Source organism: Stegodyphus dumicola, chromosome 8 (genome assembly GCF_044657685.1).
Source record: "Stegodyphus dumicola isolate Sdum_Otavi_A_Nest chromosome 8, ASM4465768v1".
NCBI classification, from domain to species: Eukaryota; Metazoa; Arthropoda; class Arachnida; order Araneae; family Eresidae; genus Stegodyphus; species Stegodyphus dumicola.
The window spans coordinates 172,872,686-172,878,685 of record NC_140775.1 but is presented as its reverse complement, the minus strand read 5'-3'; the positions used below and the strand labels follow the sequence as shown (position 1 = coordinate 172,878,685).

Here is a 6,000-nt window from a genome sequence, read left to right as displayed (position 1 = left end):
TTCCTGTCTTTCGAAATTTTGTAATCACATAAATTATTACAATACCATAAAAATAAGTAAAAGTATTTAACATAGTGTCAATATCTTCTTCTTTCCGGTGAAGTTTTTCAAAATAGTCATCTGTCTTATCCGTAAATACGATATTATAGATAATCAAATATCTCTCAATATCCACTCTAGTAACGGGAATGTAAAAACTATAAATAGCTGACTTTCCACTTGCTTTAACGCTACTATTACATCAACAGGCGTGTCTTGAATTAAAACATTAAATGATTCCAATAAAACCTTCATACAGATAAACAAAGAGATTATATACAGAGATCTTTCTATTAAAAAAGTTTTAATTTCTTAAAAAAGGAAACCCAAAGTTAAAATTTTGCATTTATTCTGGCGGAAAACGGACTTAAAAAATAAAAGAAAATGATCTAAGTTACTATCATAGTAAGAAGTTGGTTTTGGAAATAACTGTATCTATCTATGACTTCCTCTTTAGGAATGTCTTTAATAATGTCATTTTAGAGAACGTTTCTGGTAATAGACTGTTGGGCATCAAACCTGGTGATGAAATGCTCGCAGTTACCCAGATGGTAAGGTTATTCAGCGAATATGATTATATAATTCATTGTTGCTACCATTGTTGCATTAGGTAGCAGCCTGTGTAGAGCATATTCTTTTAAACTATTTTATGCCTTTGGTCATTAATATCATTTTGTGCTTCTGATCAGTTTTTAATTTCTTGTTTTTCATAAAACATTCTGCTTTTAATAAGCAGTAACCGTAAACTTGGCTCTCAAGAGAAGACTTTAAATCGTCTGATTGACTGATATAATAACTGCGAATCCATAGTTTGAACCTTCTTAATTATGAATATGTTTCATAACTATGGACGGAATTAAAAACTAAGGCCACTTGCTCACGTATTTTACTATTTTGAAACACATTTTTAAAACTTTCCTTTGAGAAATCACTATTCGTGTTGTCATGTTCATATTCATTGAGAAAGCAATAATATGTTTACATGCGCACTAAAATAAACACTTCAAACCCAAACGCAATATTCCTCCAAAAGTTTCAAAAATCATATCTTGCATTTTATCGTTAAGACTAATAAATTTCACATTTATCCGAATCTATTTTGTATATAAGAAATCATACATCAATAATTATATAAGAAGCACACTGACAGAAAGTAATATGGTAAAATAATGCACGTGGTAACACGATCATCCATGATGTAAAAGGATTATGGTCTTTTGTGGAAATGGTGATCTCGGACATATGATGTTCGATTCCAAACTTTAAACTCTTCAAAATACTAGTGACTTTTTGATATGGTCATATCAAGAGGATATATCAGACTGGTGGATATTGCACAAAAATGGTAATATGTGCTCTGCAAATTTCAGCAAGTTAAAATCAAAGTTAATTAATAAAAAAATATCTTTTTCTGTGTCATTTCTTTCAGTGGTGTTACGTAGCAACAAAAAACTGCGAAGTAATAAGGTGTTAATACTGCTTTTTAGTAGAAACTCACGTGATCAGCCAGTTGCTTGTTAGATTCACTTTAGTGATTTGTGCATGTATCATCACTTGAATATTTGTTAGTACAGCATAAAAGAGTTTCGCGTAAGCACTAATAATTAAAAGAAAACTATACAATTTGACATATCTGACAATATTTTGCCGTCAAAAAGACGAAAAGGAAAATACTACTTCTCATGTCCAGATGGAAAAACTAAATATTAAATTAACAAACAGAAAAGAATTTCAATTTGAAAACTTCGATTTTCATTTATGATCACTAATTAGCAAAACATTAAAACGTTCAGTGGAGTTTGAAAGGAAAATTATTCTTTCAAACCAAATTGAGAAAAATAGAATTTTAAAGAGTCTCATACAACTATTCCATTACGATAAGATTTTATTTCTGCCACTATATTTTATTTCTAATACAGGTGATAGCGTAAAAAATAACTCTAATTAGAAATATTTAATTTGACATGTTATCTGATGCTAAAAATTTATTTAATAAAAAAATATTGGTATCTAAAAATACCCTTTCGAAATTGCTTTAAGAAGTACAAAGAGGAGGGACTGACGACTTTTTTATTGTGTCGTATGCTGAATAATAAGGGAAACACTTTAAATGCTTCTGGGTTCAGATCTATTCACAAATTTTCACTATACAATGGAGAACAACATTTTAAAAATAACGAGAAGGTTTACTTGGACAAGAAGGTTTACTTTAAATACTCGTGGAGTTTGAAAATAGACAACTAGAATATTGGCTACAAAATATACAAATAAACAGTTCTAAAAATATTGATTCGCTTTTTAACTATAGAATAATATTTCTTTCATGAAACAATTGGCATCAAAGAAGAATTTTGAGTAGGAGTTATGTTTCCCTCAGAAATCGACTGTAATATAATTTCAAGAAATTGAAACTAGCACTATCCTCATTGTACAAAAATAAAAGAAGAAAAATAATGTGTCAGAAAGAAAAAAAAAAAAAAAAAAAAAAACTAAATGCTTATTCTACCTTTGCAAAATTTACGCAAAAGATTTACTGCCGTGACCAGGATTCGAACCTGGGTTATTGCGGCCACAACGCAATGTACTAACCACTATACGATCACGGCTTCGAAGAAACGCTACTTTAATGGGATTAAATGCATTTATTTTCGAAAAACTTTCTTAAAATATTTTTTGTAGAAATGGGATATGTAGTAAATGGAGCGTGATGAGGGTTTCTAGAATCACCACTAGATGGCAGCACTATAACCATACGTTCAAAGTTCACATCGGGGGAAAATATTGGAAATTAGGCAATTCCTTAATCCTGAGTCACTAAAGTGTATAATTTATAAGCCCTTTCATAAGCGTAATATGGACCTATTTTCTAATCCTCACGGTCCAACTTTATTTCTTGCTCAAATATTTTTTTATTTTTTTTTTTTTTAAAGATCTTACAAAAAGACATTTAACATTGAAAAAAGACATTAAACTTTTCTTTTACAGGATAAATTAAATAATAAAGCAGATACCATCAAAGAAGACTCTTTAATGTCATCGTGATAATTTTACTAGTTTCTTTCGAAGATTAATTGCTATAATGTGTTTACTATATGTGGTTTGTTCATGAAACGAAGGGCATGACAAACACACACAACTAAGTCTTATAATGCTTAGCCGATTATAAGACTTATTCAGTTTACTGAGTGGCATGTAACATGCAATGAATACTAAAATTTTAAGCGTACTAAGAGCGATAGCTTTAAGCAACATAGCTGGGATCTTGTTCGACGTTGTCATAATACTTTACATTCCTCCTAATTTCATGCTGAAGAGATAACTGTGATCATAAGGAGGTATGTTTTTTAGCAATACGTTTTCCTTAATACTTCCAAAATTATTTAAATGATTTAAGTTTTTGGAAAGAAATTACACACATCTGAAACATACCTTATTATCCCAAAGGAGCCCTAGCTCAGGAGAACTATAAATTTCGCTTTGGCATTTTGCATTGTTACACTATGAAATTCTGAATCACTTTTCAAATTGTTGCCACCAAATATCAGAGCCCTGAATTTTATTTAAAGAAACTAAATAATGAAGAATCTACCTGAAAATATGTATTTTTCTCGCACTGAGGAACAACAACGGTACCTAGAGTCTTCAAACTATGAATAGCATAGTCCTCCACACGAGTATGGGCACCCGGAAACCCGAAATTTGGAATCTGTTTTATAGTCTATTTCAAATTTTGTAAAATTTTAATAAATTTGTGATTAAGAAACTCAACAATTTCAAAACAAGCAGTGGCAACACCATAGGAAATAAAACACTATATCTCCAACGCTCGAGTCTGCCTATCAGAAATTCTAAAGATATGCTGTTTTTAAATACTGTAATTGAAAAATTTCCCCTTTGGGCGTAATAAAAATTCTGAAAGCTATCAGATTTTTAAAATTTTTTTTACTTAATATTCGACTATTATAAAAATGGCAAAAATTGCAGAAATTCTATGAAGGAAAACAGACCTGCGCAACTAATCGGAAAACCGTCAGATTTAAACTTTCACAAGGAAAACTTTTCTTTTATAGCTTATATAACAGCGATTCAGATTATGCGACTCTGTTTACATATACATGCACTTCAAATTATAAATGAGTATTGTGAAGGGAATGCAATGTTCTTTCGCTTAATTTTTTTCTCTTTCGAGAATTTAAAAGCTATCCTAAATAGCACTAGTTAAAATTCTAGTGCCCGTCAAATTATTCCACGTAAAACGCAACAGAAGTATAGTTGATTGGCGCATTAAAAAAGATTCAATGAAGAAAATAATGAGGGCCAGATGGCATTCCTGAATTCCTTTAACACAATGACCAATCATTTGCTTAAGAGCGATTCTGAGGAATTCTTTCAAGCAAATGTTCTCAAGCAAATTGCTCAAGCAGAATTTCTCTCAAGCAAATGACCAAACATTTGCTTGAGAGCAATTCTGAGGAATTTTCTCAAGCAAAAGACCGCGGTTCCGTAGGGCTTTAGTCGTAGCATCACCGGGAACATTGCATAGTGTGTCCCACATGGGGTGGACATATGATTTATTCATGAAAAGAAGGGCATGACAAACACACACAACTAAGTTTTACATGGGAGTCGAACACGCAAACTGGAGTTCGAAGCAGAAGTCATCTTTCACCAATTAATACAGGATAGTAATTATTGAACACTGAGATCGTTTCTTTAAATTTTTATATCTAAAATAATTAAGTGATTCCACTGAAAAAATGAAACACGTAAACTAAGATATCCAGTTCTCAGAATACAAGGATGTGTAATTTTTGGTGACAAAAATTGAACATTTTTCAAAAGAAAATATTAAAAATTTTTAATTTGCATTTATTTAGGTGGAAGGATTAAAACAAAAGAAACAACAACGAGACACAGTTATTTAACCTCTTAGCATCAAATAAATACTGCAGCAGTATAAGTATTCGAAAAAGGATATGAGATCATTTTAGTATCGATATTCTCCTTCTCAGTTTGTTTTTATCTTCTGTCCTCAACTGTGTGCCCTTAACTGTAACTCGATACTGTAGATAGTGTTACGGATTTTAGTTAGTTAATTAGTAGCTGGTGTTTTAAGAGTTTGTTTAGAAAACTGCTCTTGCTAATTTCAGCGAATTCGCGGGTTAGCTTTCTCTAGCTGATTTGAATTATTAAGTTCTGTTGAACGTTTGAGTAGTTAAAAGATAACTACTGTGAGATATTGTAATTCTGAACGAATATCTGAGGAAAATTAAGCATTTTTATTGTGATAATAAAAAATTTTGTTCACTTTTCACTGGACTTGTGCATTTAATTCATAACGAACCCTAACACATGCAACAATATTATAATGTGTCTCAGATTCAATGCTGTTCACCGAACCATAAAGGGTTTGAAAGCTGCCTTTGAGAAGGTTTTATGGCAGAATGTTATTGCTTAAAAATCAGTACGAAATTGCCTGAATGCCTTCATTGATCACCGTAAAATACTCCTTCTGGAAATAATTGCATCCAGCAATGAGTTAGTCTTTTAGAATATCTTTGAAACATGGGGTTTTCGAGAAGATTTGCAATAACAGTTTTTGCTTCAAGCTGATGCTGGATGCAGCAGCTTTGAAGAAGGAAACATTAATCACCACATTTGCTTGTAGGATATATGTGTTGCTTCAGATACTACAAATATATAGATTCTGCTTAAACGTTTCTCTGCTATTGTCATTAATTTTATTCTGTACTTCTGATCAAATGTTTTTCAAAATGTATTTTGATTTTTTATTCATTTGCGCTCAAGAGACGTCATTAAATCATGTGGCAGACACTGGATGTTTCATAATTATGGATAGAATTTAAAAAAATAGTCATTTGGTCTCTTCTTTTACGATTTTATAATATATTTATAAAATCTTCCTTTATGAAACCGATATTCATATTCATTGAGAAAGCA

The 6,000-nt window shown here is 31.1% G+C and overlaps 1 non-coding gene across 1 annotated transcript; it reads right to left on the bottom strand.

Moving 5' to 3' along the window:
• Positions 1-2,573: 2,573 nt before the first annotated feature.
• Positions 2,574-2,645, bottom strand: TRNAH-GUG (transfer RNA histidin (anticodon GUG)). Its single transcript has one exon. It is a non-coding gene; the product is annotated as a tRNA-His (tRNA).
• Positions 2,646-6,000: the final 3,355 nt, after the last annotated feature.